Source organism: Saccostrea cucullata, unplaced genomic scaffold (assembly GCF_032062105.1).
Source record: "Saccostrea cucullata isolate Sc308-1 unplaced genomic scaffold, CSIRO_AGI_Scuc_v1 ctg2404, whole genome shotgun sequence".
Taxonomy (NCBI): Eukaryota; Metazoa; Mollusca; class Bivalvia; order Ostreida; family Ostreidae; genus Saccostrea; species Saccostrea cuccullata.
Window position 1 is genome coordinate 113,191 of NW_026918661.1, and position 18,083 is coordinate 131,273.

An 18,083-nucleotide genomic window follows, 5' to 3' on the forward strand; every position below is an offset into this window, starting at 1 on the left:
AATTGTTCCTAAAGTCATTTAATCTGAAGATGTGTAGATGATTTAAAAGCTTAGGACTCTTACCTGTGTAATAAGAAATCGGGATTGATCCATTGGTACCTCCAGTGTTACACCCACCTCATCGTGTGCCATAAACACTCCTTGACAAAATCCAGGATGAACTTAACTGCATGGAACAAGCCGATGATATTGTGAAGCAGAAAGAACCCACAGCATGGGTTAATTCAACGGTGATACTACTGAAACCAAATATAAAGCTGCGTATTTGCATAGATCCTAAGGATCCTAACAGGACCATTCGCAAAGAACACTACCCACTCAAGACCATTGAGAACGTCATACAGCAGATCACGGAAGCCAAAGTATTTTCTAAATTAGAAGAAAGTTGGAAACTCTGCACTTTTAATACTCCGTACCGGGGCAGTACGTTTAAAAGGCTACCATTTGGCATAAACTTTGCTTCTGAAATTTACCAACGCACAATTTCAGAAATGATCAGGGACCTGGAAGGATGTGAGGTAAAAAAATACGATATATTGATATGGGGAAAGGACATGGAGGAAAATGATAATAAACTTATAGCTGTCATGAATCGCATCCGGGATCACAATCTGAAACTAAGGCTTGAGACGTGTGAGTTCCAGAAGAGCCAGGTTGCATATGTAGGACATGTACTTACCTCAGAAGGGATTCAGCCTGATTCTGAGAAAATTCGCGCTGTTAAAGATATACCTGCTCCACAGAATGATTCAGAACTACAAACATTTCTTGGATTTATACAATGCTGAGGAAAGTTTCTACCAAACTTATCCGAAGTCAATTCATCACTCAGAACATTCCTGGAAAAGGACGTCTGCTTCCACTGGGACAAACCACAGGAGGAAAGCTTAAAATTCAAAGCGTCTCGTCAGCAACACACCTGTATTGCGTTTCTATGACCCGAGAAAGCCACTTACCTTGACTGTAGATGCCAGCTCGAAGGGCCTTGGTGCTGCTCTTGTTCAGAATGGTCAGCCAATTACATATGGGTCGCTAGCTTTAACAAAATTGAAAAAGAGACCTTAGCCATATCATTTGGATGTACCAAACTTAATCAGTATGTATATGGCCGCCACGTATTGGTCGAGATTGACCACAAGCTACTCCAGGCAATTTTTCGCAAGCCGCTTTATCACGCGCCTGCCCGACTACAGTCACATTTGTTAACATCGCTGCGTTATAACCTTGAAGTTGTATATAAACCTTAAATCCTTGTTTTTGGAAGATACCCTTATCCGTGCTTTCCTTAAGGAAACAAAGAAACAGTTCTTGCCTGATATTAAAGTCAACTTTATTGCATACTTACCCATGACACCAAAACAGTACGAGCGATTTTAGAAAGCAACACAGGAAGACCTGGAACTTAAAACAATGCAGGCTGTCATAAAATCTAGTTGGCCAGATACCAAAAACAACTTACCACGATCCACTTACCCTTTTTGGCTTTTCGATGACGAGATTACTTGTATCGATGGTTCAATGTTAAAAGGACATAAAATCATAGTACCGACCACACTGTGAAAGGATTGACGAGGGGTGATCACAAAGTTCCCGAACAATTTGAATAACTTCAAATAGATAAATAGATTTAGATTTTAGTGTTTATTATTTTTTAGAGTAGCCTTCTCTGACTTTAATGCATAGTTGCTCTGCCCGTGCGCGAAACACGTGATCCAGGCGGTCACGTGACATGCTCTGAAGCATTCTGTTTATCGACGTTAAAATATTTTTCCAAGTCTTTTATTTCTAACAATGCAAGTTGGTTTCTATAACAAAAACAGTACATTTGTCAGAAATGACCTCGTCGCGGAAATAGGATGGTTGGTTAAGCATACATATCCTTTCAAAGAAAACACATGGTGACCGTCATAACCCGGGTCCTCTGTCTTAGGAACGTCGTGTATCCAATATGGATATACATGTACTTGTAGGGGCCTGCTTTTTTCATATATAATGTCGAAATTAAACAATATTTTAGGGATTTAAAAAATATTAATATTATTGTAAAGATATTTCACCATTTTTTCTAGCTGTAACTTACCAATCTGTCATAACAAATTGCCATACAAAAGACACATCTCTACGCTAGCTTGCTTTCAATGGGTTGCAAAACAAACGTCATTTTATACCATCTCCCTCCCTTCACTAAAACAACCAATCCAATTTATGTTTGAACGTCTAGAAAGTATAATGTCTTCATAAACCTTGTACAAATCATTTCAAAGGAATTCCAGAGTTATACGTTAAACTTTACAGCCATTCTTTTATTGAATAAGACTGAGAAAACTTTTTTTCGTCACGAGTCACCTACATATTTATGTCATTTTCACAGTGACGTCGCAATCCTTGAGAAAAGTGCATGACTATAGGTATGTCAAATTTCATTCTGATCTGAATTGTGGTATTGTAAATATAGTGATAGTTCGCGAACTGTTTGATCACTCCTCGCACTAGACCCATTCACACCTCTCGTATTGGAATTGTCAAATACAAGAGCCGAGCTCATGAAAGCTTATTCTGGACAGGGATGATTTCTTCTATTCAAGAAGTGGTGGAAAACTACCCTATCTGTGCAGTAAATAGCAAAATGAATCCTAAAGAACCTCTCATGGAAACTGAAACTCCATCATATCCGTAGTCCGTTGTATCAGCAGATCTGTTTGATTTCCAAGGACACTCGTACTAGCTTTGCGTTGATCATGCCTCAGAGTGGTCTGAGTTTGCTAAACTTGAAAACCAAACTAGTGGCAACACCACCTTACATTTGAAAAGCATCTTTTCACGTCATTGAATATAAGACAAAGAAGATGGGCGCATTTGGCGTGTGATCTGCAGGAATCATTTGTACGAAACATTTATGGTTTAAATGTCCATGATTTGGTTGGCTGAGCATATAGCTAGTCTGATTTTACATACACTTCCATATGTTGTTTTTTTTTTCATTTAGTTTGAAAGACTTTGTGAGATTGTAACATTTATGTCCGTTTTTCCTAGGGGGTACTATGACATAATAATGTTTCACAAAAAAAAAAAAATAAACACCCAAAATATTTAATGCATAGATGCATGTAACATGTACAATCATGTACATTATAGAATAGAAGATTGGAATTAATTTCGCTCGAGAACCAAACTGAACCAAAATATATCTAATTCAAAATTTTAATACCCGAGTACATAAAAAGAAACTGACAAAATGAATGGAATGAATGAATGAACTAACGGCCCCAGGCAAGACTCGAACCAAAAACTTTACGCTTCGAGTGCAATGAACTGGTAGCCCAACTTACTGAGCTATCACCGCTACACAAATACCGGTGATTTTAAAAGAACAAAGAAGCACCGCATTCACACATTTGGTTTTTTTTGGAAAAGTTCATTTTTCGTGGACAATTGATGCGCTGAAATAGACAATATTTTAATTCCAGGTGATGTGTGGTTTCAAATATCTCATTTTATCTCGTTTTTGTTTCTGCTCAAAATAATAAATTTGTTTATTTTCCTCGAGGGTTATATTTGTTTTCATCAAATAGCGATAAGGAAAGCGTTTCCAGTAAGTTCAATTATGATTTCAATTATCTTTTGTATCTATAACCAGGGCATTGATATCCATCTGAATCTAATATTTCCTCAGGGTTTGTCTGTTGCCCAACTTGAATCTCATTTTTCTCGTTTGTATCCAAATAAAGACATTGATATCCATCTGTGTCTTTCATTTCAGTTTTTATTCTTTGCTCATTTTTTTTATCTCCATTTGCCGTAATGTCTGCAGAGTGATGAATTGTTAATTCTTTTTCTTTTTTCGTCATCAATATTGATTCTTCCTCGTTTTCATCAATTGTTTCATATATGTGTGAGTCAGAACACGCAGAAACTATCGATCTGTTTGGTTTTATCATTGGAATATATGCATTTTCTCTTTCCACACCTTGTCTTGATTCCCGTATTTGTGCGTAATGTACTGAAAGATGTTGTTGAGGTTCCGTATTCCTTCTTTGACATTTATCACTTTTTTTAAACAATATGACAATTACAATTATGAAAAACATCATTGATATGAAAACAAGACCTAAATTAATTGAATTGTTTCCAAATAGCCATGACACTGGCGATGATGTACGAGTTATGTCAATGGTCGTTTTACTAATGATATCATTAATACTCTCATTCTTAATTGTTAGATTAATAGTTCCGCCTGGCAAGTCACTAATTCTCCATCTTCCATCAATCGTAGACTCCTTGGATACTTTGCTGTTATTTTGGGTGGACAATCGATGCGCTGAAATAGACAATATTTTAATTCCAGGCGATGAGTGGTTTGATATTCCTCATTTTTTCTCGTTTTTGTTTTTGCTCAAAATAATAAATTTATTTTTTTTTCTCGAGGTTTATATTTGTTTTCATCAATAAAAGCAATATTATATTAAACAGGTGATTGTTACATGTATACTGTACAGGTATGCACTCACAACTCTTTTGAATAGAGTATACATATATCCGCATTAAAAAATACTTATTCCCAGTTTTGATATTTGTTTCTGTATAATTTGATATATTCTACATGTACAATGAATTCCATGAGATATAACATAATATTTCCATAAAACCTATGGAATTGAAGAGTTGATGAAGGGAAAAAAAATATTCTTCAACTTTAAAAAGTAAAAGTAATGAAAATAAATGATTTTTGGCCAATATTTTAGAAATAAAAATGCTGTATTTTTTGTTTATTTTAATATATCGAAAACTGATATTTAACTTCTTTTAAACAATGCTGGCGAAAAGATAAAAAAGGTCATTATTTTAAAAGCTTATTCTCTGACTTCAAAGGAATGCTTGAGTATCGAAGTACTATTTATCTCTTCTATTTACCAAATTAAGTCTAGATTAGTAACATAACAAATTTTCACCACAGCAGTGAAGGAAACTTTCAATTTAACTGAATATGAAAGAAGAGCACGCTATAAAAGTAAAAAAAAGATTAAATGAAAACTGACGTTTGGGTTGTCATGGATTTTCATATATTTTTTTTTATAAGTTCATGGCGTCAAATTAAAGTATAAAACGTAGAATTGAATAAGTCTCTATCCAAAAAAATCCGTTGAAATAAATACTACCTTATGTAGGCAAGTAAGTATAAAATAAATATATGATTTAACGCTTCCTTTTATTTTTAACATACAAAACTAAATAAAAAAATTCACGCACATGAATAAATGAAATAGATTCGCGTTTAAATACTCACTAGTACTTTTTAACCGAGTACAACCAGTGACTATATTACAGTCCAAAGGCTCGCAGTCACATTCGTACTGACAATCTTGGCCGTAATTAGGGTGCCGACAGGGACTAGAACAATCCTCTCCAATATATCCAGGGATACAATCTATAGCTATAAGTAAAAGGGATTTATACAGGTGACTCTCTATGTGTCGAACTCCGCTCTATTAAATTAAATTTCTCGATCTCTCGAAGTAAACCTTCTTTTCCCTCTATATAACTAAATGAAAACTCATGATCTCTCGAAGCTCTGTATTTTCCTCTATTTTCCCGAACCGAGACCTGGGTCCCGTCACAAGTACACATATTTCAATGTTTCTTTCAAAGTTTTAATTGTGCATATATATATATATATATATATATATATATATATATATATATATATATATATATATATATATATATATATATATATATATATATATATACTCTAAAAAATGCGTAGAAATCCATGCAGCTTGGACATACCTAGGAACGCAACATTGTTAAGGCTGATATAAGGAGGCGGGACCTAATTTATACAGGAAAAGTTCACTGTGACTAAAATATGACTTTTATGTATTCCTCCATCGTCGCAAACCACGGCCAAAATGTACGATCCTCTCCCATTCTGGCCGTGGTTGAACGATGAGAGAATTGTTCGTAGCTCATTAAAATTTAGACCAATGCCAGTAAAGCATAGTCGGAAGATGAACTTTATCGCAACCATTCAACATCCAATCGCAGCAAATGAATACTTCTTGTATACTGTTGATGTCAGTTGTTGATTTCAATTGCGATGGAAACAAAACTTGCCACTGACTGAATATGACGTCACAATAGAGAGGCCTAAATATTCAAGATTACGAAACTTTTTGTGATCAAGCAGCCACGGTAGGAGAGAGCTAGATGCGGACTCCGGACCGTGGCTTGAGACGATGGTATTCCTCTTAATGCAAAAAAATGAAATAATTTGCAACAGTTACTTTAAACTCCATTAGCATAATAAACCACAATAAAACTTATCTATGCATTTAAAAAAGTTGCTAGTGAAATCATATACAGCTGATTTAGTTAAAATGACGTATTTCATGTGCTGTGAGAGGTAGATTGAGGAATTTTTTAACAATGAAAAATGCGTTTTATTATAAAACAGAATGTTATTTACAGGTTTTAAGTAGGCCATTAATACCAATGTATATCCTTTCTTTAGTACGATTATTCATTATCTATCAAGAGAATGTATTTAAATGATTTTGTCGTGTTTTTATGTTCAGGTTAAGTATAGTATATATTCATCGAGGTGCCTCGATAAATCGTTCGTTCGCAAGGGCAGACATGTACTCTCAATATACCTTAACCACTTTCTTTGAATATTAATAAAGTATATGTTCCTTAACTTGAAAAATGCTGCTGCTTTCTTTAAATCGAGAGAGTGACTTTAAAAGTACACAAAATATTTGATAAAAGTCAAACATATTTCGACATGGGCCTTTTTACTTGATTTTTTTCCTATAAAAACCTGAATTCTATTCAAAGCAGCAGCCTTTTCCAGAAAGTACGAAGTACACAGAAACAATTAATACCTTGAATTTTTAATTTCAAATGGGGTATGTCCTTGCGATATTGAAATTTGTCAATGACCTACATTCATACTATGCATTCATAACCTACTATGCATTCGTCATGTGACTGTCCATCGATAGTACCAAACTTCATACAGTACAAAGTAGGTTTTACTTTGATATTTCCATAAGTATTTAGGTCTGTGGTAATAAAACAGCTGATTAAAAAATAAAGTCAGTTTTAAAAGTAATTCCCGTTTTTGCATTTCTATTTTCCGTTGTTTTCTCATAGTAAGCCTTAACAGTTCTGAAACATTGAATGCCGCCTGGGCGCGGGGATGGAAGTTTTAACTTGGCATTTACATAAATGACACTACACCTGTGAGACGTCTAGTGTGTATATCATAAACTGGTTAATAGTAATTGGTAAATAATTAACAAATCATTCCAAACTAGTTTAGGCATGACAATATTTAGAGACCTTTCAATATTTTTCATAGAACTTCTATTAAAGTCTAGGTAATCGCACTATACATGAAGCAAACATATAGCACAAGGAGTTGAATATACCGATAACCGATTAAGGGAAATCAAGTGAAGGACCTTATCAGGCAACACCAAAAATTACTATTCAGCATTCTGCTGTTATGATCAAACAAGAACAAATAAATATTATAAAACTTAAAGAAATAGTCTTATATATAAAAAAAATACGATCACTATTGTTAATATCAAGTAAATTAAATGTAAAATACAAATGAAAACGTGCACTTAACAATTATATATATTCCGGTATCTAAAACTGATTTCTGGAACTGAAAAATTCCGGAATCTATTCACTTTTTTCCGTGAGATCAAGAGTCCCCTGTTTTGTTTCACCAGTTTTTTCGCATTGTGATTCAAATGGAATTGAAATATTAATGAGGGGAATTAAAAACGCAAACCAACAATTATTACTACAACAGCAAAAACCGTCATGAAAATATGACTTCCTAATATTAAGCAATTCAAGCACTGATTTATGCTAGCAAAGAGGAACGCTATTTAAAATATTTTTCAATGAAGGCAAAAAATATATTTAGCATACAGATAAAAGAAATGCCAAAATAAGGAAATCATACACTATACTTTTTAACAGTAAATAAACATGAAATTTCTGTCAAGTAAACTAAAGCTAGATAAGTGTTAATTATACAATATGCCTGTTGTCGAAAAGGAGATAGGAAACGCATTTCATCTTAAGACATTGGCATTTGCGGTAAAGATAGTACTACTTCGCATATATGTCTAATGAAATACACATTGAATCTTTTACCGTTTTACATAAGACAAAAGGAAAATTGAAATATTACACTTTTTAAAACCTTTTCAAATACATACTGGTAGTATTAGATTTGGTACAGCCACTGATGAAATTACAAAACGGAAGTTTACAGGTGCATTGTTTCTGGCAACCTTGACCGTAATTTGGAAATCTGCAGGGATGAGAACAATCTTCTCCGACAAAGCCGGGACTACAATCTATAATTGTCAGTGAAAATGAAATAGGAAATTCTTATAAATCATAAATTTGGAAGGTATTCTAAATGTAAGATTGAACCCAGATATTTTTTTTCTTATACATGTTATACAAAATGACATTTAGGTAAGAAATATATTCTGAACTTACAGATTAAGGTTAATTGATATGTATTTCAAAGTTATTCCCGAATCTATCATTCTATTGAATCATAAAAGATACATGTATTATACATATATACTTTAATATTTTTAAATTGTATAAGAAGGATATGGAGATAACGAACAGTATTAAATCTCAAAGTCCATTAAACAATATACAAAGTCAGAGCAGAGCAAACACGGACCTCCGAAACATCAGAGGTGGGATCAGGTGCCATGGAGGAGTGAGCATCCCCTGCCGACCGGTCACACCCGCCGTGTGCTCGTTGTAATGATCAGGAAATAACGGAAAAAATCCGTCGTCAATTCAGTGTATAAATAATGGACTAACAATTGGTATGAAAAACGTCAGTCAGCATTTGACTCAATGATAAATTGTATTTGCTGACAAGGTCATTGTATCGACCATAGAACTTACGAAATGATGACTTTAAACGAGACTGCTGATGATGATATTCTTGTTTCATCTACTTGCTTGTCAATAATTTACCTCGTTTAAGAAATTGTTCATAAATAATGAATGAATGAAAACAAGGAGCTAATAAGTGAGGCCATGGCTGTTGATCAAATTAAAACTGAAAAGGAACGAGAGTACGTGAAAACTAAGAGATAAAGAGGACAGTTTTAAATACAAACCTTTACATTGTTCTTTTAATTCATCCCTATGAATCGAAATTGAAAGAATGCATTTAAATAAACAACATTTTCTCTGTAAATAAAATTAGAAATTAAATGGAAATTAAATTGCTTTTCATTTATCATTTATTTAAAAAAAAATCCTTACCTGATGCACTTGAGGTAAACGAATGATATATTTCCTAAGATGCACATGGCTTTTAGAACAAAGGTTGAAAATTTGTGTACGTACATGACTACAGCTGCGACAAACTATACTTTGTGCAGCATATCGTAAGCGGTGAAATGAAATGCCTTATACGGCTTTTTTATTTATTGCACATAGCTCTTCCTATATCAAACAACTAGCCAATCATTTGAATGAATAACACACTATTGCGGTCTATTCTATGTTTTCATCAAGCCTCAAATATATGATTCAGGCCAATCTGCGATATAAATAGTCTGTGAGAAAAACACTTGAAGTAGTGTGATTTTTTAAGTACAAGAAATAGTAACTGATGCATTCGTCCCTGTCATGAAAGCCTCACTTAGAGAGGGAGTTGATCTTTTGTGTTTGTTAAATAAAACTTGGGGCATGTCTAAAAATTAAATCTTTTTGCTGAATTGTCTATTAAATTAAAACTCATATTTATACCAAATTTTAATCAGTATGTAAGTTTATTCTGACTCAAAAAACTTAAATGTTCTATTCAATCACATTTGTCCAAATCTGCAAAAGTCATAGAAAAAAAATTAATTTCAAGAAAGATACATTACCTAATTATAAAATATGGAACCGGTAGAAAGGTTGTAATACATTTCATATGTTAGTAGGTTACATGTAATATGAGTATGTGAAAACAAAAAAAGGTAACATCAGTTTTTTTTCCACATGTCTCCCCTTCCAAGAAACTTCCATCTTATAATTTTACAAATCCTGGGCCATTTTGAGCCTCAAATCGGTACCATAAATTTCGCCACAGGTACTTCGAATATGCAGTTATTTAACTTTTATTTGTACGACAATGAATTATGAAAGGTTATACTAATTTTAGAAACATGTTTAAAGGTAAGTGATCATGAAAGATGCATCTTACGTTGTGAAAAATTATAAATAATATATATATGTATATATGCCAAAGAAGTGATTATTTGTAATTTCTAAGCTTAGTTCAATGAAATTTTAATTTATTCCAGTCATGTATTTTTTTCAATTTTACTGTTTTTTTAATGTTTTTTTTTACATAGAGTTATAACTAATTAAAAATAGAAGTTAGCATAATTTTTTTATTCAATTTCAAATAAGTAATGGTTCGATAAAAATTAAGGTAAATCATATACTGAGTATATTTAAGGAAGATTATAAACGCATCACAAGGCTAGAAATAGTACAAATCCTGCTGTTACTTCCCTTCTATATCATTATATTTTCCTTATTCAATAATAAAATGCAAAATAAATCCCTGTATCATATGTCACGAATATCTTTATAAAGGAACATATGGAATGAAAACAGATATTTAGTTTTATTTGAATGGCATAGCTACGTCCTGACACCATATCCGTTAAATGTGTAAGCTTTGAAAAGACGGAATTACTCAGTTATCTAAGTTCATATGTAACTCCCTTTATATATATACATGTATATATATATATATATATATATATATATATATATATATATATATATATATATATATATATATATATATATATAACTGTCTGAAGAGCCATTAGGCAGAAAGCGCTAACAGTAAAAATGATTTTCGAGATTTGTGATTTCTGACTTTTTTTCATTGGATATATATATATATATATATATATATATATATATATATATATATATATATATATATATATATATATATATATATATATATTTAAATGAAGGGAATAAAATCAAACTTAAATCACGAATTGAAATCCGAACCCACTTATCTATGACAAACGGGAAAACTAAATGCCAGAGTTCGTGTGCACAAACAACAAATTAAAGACCCTCGTGTGCGTAATACACCGTATTGTGAACATTTCGCAAAATGTGGCAAAGGAATATTTTAGATTTTCCCTTTTTATAAACTTTCAAATGAAAACGAAATTCTACGTTTGGCAAAAGAAGACTGTTTATCAACCACTTTAAAACCAATCTTAATCGCAAATGATATTATATATTTTATATTTTGAAATCTTATTTGTATAATGTGTGATAGTTAGTGTAAGATCAGTACACTAACTACATGTAAAACGCCAACTTAACGCTACCTTGATTTATTATGACGTCACAATGAACTTTATGCTTTTGACGTTACCAGGTAACCTTCCTGACATTTGTATAACTGCATGAAGAGCCGAAGATGGCGAAAGCGATTCCAGTAAATGTTTTGTGATATTTTTTTGATTTTTACTTTTATTTAAGGAATGACTCTAACTCGCGGATTATAAAGCGTAAACTGACCCAAACCAGATTATACTCGATAATTTGGTCAAGAATTAGAGTCATTCCTTACAATTTAATTTTTTAATAATAAAATTAATAAATAATAAGATTATGTTGCTTTTTACGAGTTCAAAGTTACTGCGCAATAATACAACCTTAGTAATGGAAGTAATGAGAAGTGAGGGGAGGTAATAACTGATACTTAGATCTAGCAGCCATAATGTTTGTTTACATAAGATAAGATCGAGTAACTGTTTGAAGTACATTCATTATATCTTGAATTTTCCATGGTTTCCGAGCACTGGGAATTAGGGGATTGCATGGATAAGATGACGAAGCTGGTCGTCAAGGGTGTGTGTCCCATACCAAACCAGATGATACAAAATAATCTGCGTTCCTTTTTGGATATGAACAAAAAGCAAGTTTTTTGACTTGCCTAGATAGCTGTTCCTGCACTGCTCGGAGACAGATTCCTAAGGTCGAGAGTTCAACCCCGGGTTAGGGCGGAAGTTGGTATCCATATGAAAAGTGAATTTCTTGTGCTTTCCACTGCATGAAAAGTCGGGTCTACTTTTACCTAAATGCAATTTAAATGCTGCGATTATTTAATGTTTAAATGCATAGTATAACATATTGTGGGATCGTAAACGCTAGAAAATAATAGGCATTTAATACGAGTTTAATGGAAAATTAAAAGAACAAATTTAATAAAGTTTGGAAAATTGTAAACTTACTAATACGTTCGGATTTAAGTCTCCCGTAAACAAATATTATACCTCGAGTATACAAAACGTATAATTATTATTAAACATGCCCATAAAATAAAAGTTTTACGGTTATATTAAATTTGATCGTTTAATAACATTTAACGTAGAACTTTACCTAGTTATTTTTTGTTTAATTCACATTTTACTTTATAATACTTCCAAAAATTAAGTTATATACGGAAAATTGTAAACTTACTAATACGTACAAATTTTAAACTTTCTTAAACTAATATTAAATCTCTTGCATATGTGATGAAATATATGGATTAAACCTATACCCATATCATTAAGATTTATGGTTGTATTAGATGAAATTTATTATAGTTATATTATTACATATTAATTTTTTTATTTAATACTTATTCCATCATTATTTCGTATGGTTTATAATTGTGTTTTTCGCAAGTATTTTACAATACACAAATCCACTTCTCGTTCAATTTTATTTTATGTTATTTGTGTACAAACAATGAGTTCTAACAAAGTATAAGATATTTCAAAATTAATGCCTAAATGTCAGAATTTAAAAATTTACAATCATGAATGTAGCTCAATTATAATGGAGTAAATTTTTGCATAATAGTAGTAGGTACTAAATAATACTTAAGTAAGTGAAATAATTTTGTATTTTACAAAACACTTATTGTGGAATTAAAACTTTATTAATTTAAGATACCCTGACAACAATGGGTCATCATGTCCAAACAAATCAATAACAAAATAATTATGAAAATAGAACTGTATGTAAAATTTAAATCTGCAATAAATCAGAACACAACAGGTAAAAAAATGCAGTCATTTTTGACTCCAAAAGACTGCAAAACCTGTGACTGCCCCTATAAAGTATTGAAACTGCTGCATGGGTTGTAAATGGTTTTTCAATTTCCCACAAAAATCATATCATACTTTGCACAGAAGAATAAAAGTTGGCAATAAAAAATGCCCATTCTTTTTACATGTACATCTATTAAGACCCACTAAGCCACTGACAGAGAAGCCTCACTCACCCACAAGCAAGAGCAAAAGGATCGGTCAGAGACACCACCTTTCTCTTACTTAGATATCAAGATCTGCCACTTACTGCCAGCAAAGCTCTTTCAGACTACCCCTATATTGTTTCCCAAGTATTTCCACAATAGATGTCAATGCACTAATTATCAACTTGTAAAAACATGGCAATAAATCAGAGATTAAAAGTGTATGTACATGTGTGTGACACAATAAGCCAGTCGATCTGGTATCAATAAAAAATATGACAGCTTTTAAATCTTTAACCGAGTACAGTAAATACTTAATGTTTACTGTGTAAAATACAACACCAAAAAAAAAATCTTTTATATCATTTGGTTATGTCAATTCAAATTAAAGAAACAGCATCGCAATTACACAAAATAGTAACAGCTGATAATTTGTCTCTAATACCCCATATTTGTTCCAACTGCTAGGTTTATTGCTTGATGATTATAACTTTAACATATCCTCATTTTACATTGGAATGCAAGGCATTGTGATATTTTTTTCAGTCATTAATCTTCTACACTTTGCCTCAAAATTTCAAGAATGAGCTTGGAAACATGTACATATAAAATGTCCTGTATAAACATATGTACAAGAATATTTAACAATTTTTTTAGCCTTAATTACAATTTAATCTTAATGCAAAAAATTCATGTCATAAACTCTTTTACTTCATATGGAAGGAAACAAATTAATATTTTACTCTTTCAATTCTCATCACTCTTGCAATATAATATCTATAAATTAAAATCACAATTCACCCTTTTTTTACTCAGAAATGTCTCTACCTCATCTGCTTAGTCTACTTATTACATCTATGACACACTAAGCCACTGACAGAGAAGCCTCACTCGCCCATAAGCAAGAGCAAAAGGATCGGTCAGAGACACCATCTTTCTCTTACTTGGGTATCAAGATCTGCCACTTACTGCCAGCAAAGCTCTTTCAGACTACCCTTGATTGTCTTATTTTTTTCCACAATAAATGTCCATGCACTTATTATTTATGTCAAACTCGTACATATATGTATTTTATAAATCAAGATTAAAATGTATGTGATTGCATACTACACGATAAACCAATTAATGTTTAAACAATAAAAAATATAACAGTTTTAATCTGTAATGAAGTATCAGAAAAAACTTTAACTGTCAAAAATACAACAATAGGTATATTTTTCTTATCTAACATTGAATTTGTCAATTAAAGTTAAGTAAAAAAAACATCACATTTGTGCAAAACAGTAATAACTTAGATATTTGATTTCTAATAGCCAATTTCTGTTCAGTCGCTTCATCATTAGGTTTGACTCTTTTAGATTCTTTATTTGTCTTAGTTCTTGTTATGCTCTGCCTTTTAGAGTGTTTTGATTTGAGAGTGGCACTTTTGGTGTCCTGTTCTTTAAGGACTTTTTCACATTCATCAGAACACCACTTCAGTTTTCTAATTTCATAGATAGTATCATCTTTCGAATCATTTTTTGTACTGTGAAGACGTAATCAATATTTAAAACTGCTCCTTCTTGCTTTTTCTTCTCTTCATCCCAAGAAATTTTCAGCTCTGGAGAAGCACATGTAGCTTCTAATTTCTACAACAAACGTACAAATAAATACCCATTTGCCTATATATACATATCATATGTGTGCTTCCGGATTTATGCATATATTAACTAGTACGCAAAATCTAGGTTGATTGTAAACTTATCAATAGACCTAGAGGAAACACAGCTCAATTTTGATTAATTATTGACAACTGAAATATTTTTGAACCAATCTAGATTTTAAAAGAAAGTGTATATGGCGGTCTATTTAATATTACATGTATGGGGTGATGTGTTTACATTTGTGTGTGATTACATTGATTGCAATGTAGTTCTGAAAAGGAACAATTGTACGACACAGAAAGGGGTTTGTGAGTTTTGTTCCATATAATGTATCTTTAGTCTAGGTGGTTCTCTTAACATCAGAACTTTGACATTTACAGAAGACCATAAAAGATATGCCATTTTTTCAAGTCTGGGTAATAAAATATTTATATATAATTTCAGACCAGCGAGCTACAAATTTTGAAGCTAGTGTTGATGTACATGTAAATTGGAGACTAATGACTTTTCCCCCATCTTTTTTGGAGCATTTTACCACTATGCTTACCTGCTTGACCTTGAACATGTTGAGGTACCCTTTTCTCTGTTCCTCCACAATAATTCTTTCATTTAGCAGCAAGATACTATGGATATGGTAAAAAGCTGTAAGAAACAAAAGATGAAAAATTAATAACAGGTATGGCTCTCCATAGAAAGAATATAAAAAAAGGAGAAAAGATATACAAACAGGGTGTACTTATGACTAAAGCAAGTAGATAACATTTTACACAATGATAAAATTCTCTGTGCCATCTAGTTAAGAGAATTACATAGAAACACATATAATTAAATGAATAGATCAAATTTATAGACGACAAATTATGATACGAAACATACATAATGGTACAGTACTCCGAGCACATGGAATTTGAAGATTTACAAAATTTACGAATATGCAAATAATAGCATTTACAGCATTTAACATATTAAAACAGGCGTATCTATAGTTTCAGACCAGCAAGCTACAGATTTTGTGGATGTACATGTAAATTGGGGACTAGTAACTTTTTGCCATCTTTTTTTTTTTGAGCATTTTACCACTGTGTTTACCTGCTTGACCTTGAACTTGTTGAAGTGCCCTTTTCTCCGTGTTCCTCCAAAATATTTTATTTCATTTAGCAGAAAGATACTATGGATAAAAAAATATGAAAAATTAATAACAGGTATGGCATTTCATAGAAAAAATATACAAACAGATGTATTTATGATTAGAGCAGGTAGATAACATTAATACAATAATAAAATCCTTAAACTTTTGTGATCTAGTTCAGCGAATTATTTCATAAACATATTATAATATGTATAAGATCAAATTTCGAGACGAAAAAACATGATATGAAACGGATGTACATAATGGCGAACCATACTTGGAACACATAGAATTTAAGAGTTTATGAAAATGCAAAGGTTAGCATCTACAGCATTTGACAAGCAAGTTATTGGGATAATGAGCAAGTGATTTAACATAAAATAAAATATATTAACAACTTATATTGTAGATAGCAGGGGTTTAAAGTGAACAGCAAATTCAAAGTTCTAGTAAATGGTGGCAATCTCATACACAATAAGTTGTACAACAAATGATTAGTTCGTACCTCAAACTGGGTAGCCAAATATCTGGTCATGTCACTTTAAGAAGGAAGGATCAACAAGTTCGTTGTTGTCAGATCATTCCCATAGATACTTCAAACTTTTCTTGCACAATTTCTGAAAGAAAAGTTGTATCTTGAAGGTTTTTTTTTTTCAAATTAGGATTAATTCTGATGAATGTAAAAATTTGAAAAATTTACAGATGACAGACGAATACCAGACACTGATCAGAAAACTCGCTTGGGTCTTAAAATAGCTCAGGTGAGCTAAAAAAACAATTCGATTCATGTGATTTTATTGATCTTATCAGAAAATTTAAGAAATCTTACCTTTGTGTTAATTTTCATACTGGTTTTGTCCTTCTTGTGAGTATTCGGATTCCTGTAAATAATGCATGTAATTGTGCATCATAGAATATGATAGCTATTTTTAATAATTTATGCTGAAGTATTTAATGTAAAATAATTATGCATAGCTCTGTGCAATTTATAGTATGTTTAGATTACCTATCAGAATCCATTGCTATTGTATTTTTAGGATAAGGAAATTAAGAATATAAACCTCCTCTTGTTTACTTGGTAAATAGTAGTTCAAGTTGTTGCAATATTTTTTATAGTCTTATGCTAAAATATACAAGTTACTAAAAACAATGCTAGGTTATATGTGTTATATGCAAATTTGAGCTGCATGCTTCTCACCATTTTCACAAGCTGACTATATACGCCGGTGTAAAGACGAATAATGACCCCCATCGAATAATGACCGGTAGGTCATTTTTCAACGACAAAAAATGACCCCCACCCGTAGAAAAAAATCATTTTTTGTAGAAAAAGGGTCCTAGGGGGTCATTATCTTATATGTTAGTCCTATAAAATAATGACCCCCATTGAAAAATGACCCCCTTTAAAGTGATACAAAATATTACACTCTTTGATATCTTTTTTTACAGCGAAACTAATTTTTACATTTTCTGTAACAAGAAAAATACAAAAAGTCGTTTGAAATAATTCAGAGATTCACGTAGTCTTTCAATGCTAAAATTGTGTTTGAAAAGAGATTCTTTAATTGTGAAGTAAATAAAATTTCTTTTTAATATTCCTCCTTATAATGTTTGTTTAAAGAATGATATTCCACTTGTTTTTTGAAATCAAACCATGCAAAAATCAGGTTTAAATACTCTTTAATAGGAAAAATTAAATTTTCCGTCATTTCAACTTTTAGTTTGTTTAAGTTTGGCAAATCCTATTTGACAATGAAAGAGGAAGAAATTTTTACCCCCCCCCCCCCAAAAAAAGAACATTACGTTAAATCAAAACAAAAAAAAATAATAATAAATGAAAAGCAAAAATATAAATAAAACTCTATACCTTTCAATAATTCTGAAAGAGGCTCTAGATGAAATATTGAAATGAAGTTAAGCCTTCACACAAGTACTACCATATCATAATTTACTTTGCTATGATTAAAGC

The 18,083-nt window shown here is 31.8% G+C and overlaps 1 long non-coding RNA gene across 1 annotated transcript; it reads right to left on the bottom strand.

Annotated features, from left to right (window-relative positions):
- Positions 1-16,083: 16,083 nt before the first annotated feature.
- On the bottom strand, positions 16,084-16,996 carry LOC134269391 (uncharacterized). The gene is made up of 3 exons (XR_009992573.1): positions 16,944-16,996; positions 16,620-16,731; positions 16,084-16,153 (listed from the first exon to the last, which is right to left on the bottom strand). It is a non-coding gene; the product is annotated as an uncharacterized LOC134269391 (long non-coding RNA).
- Between the last annotated feature and the right edge of the window lie 1,087 nt (positions 16,997-18,083).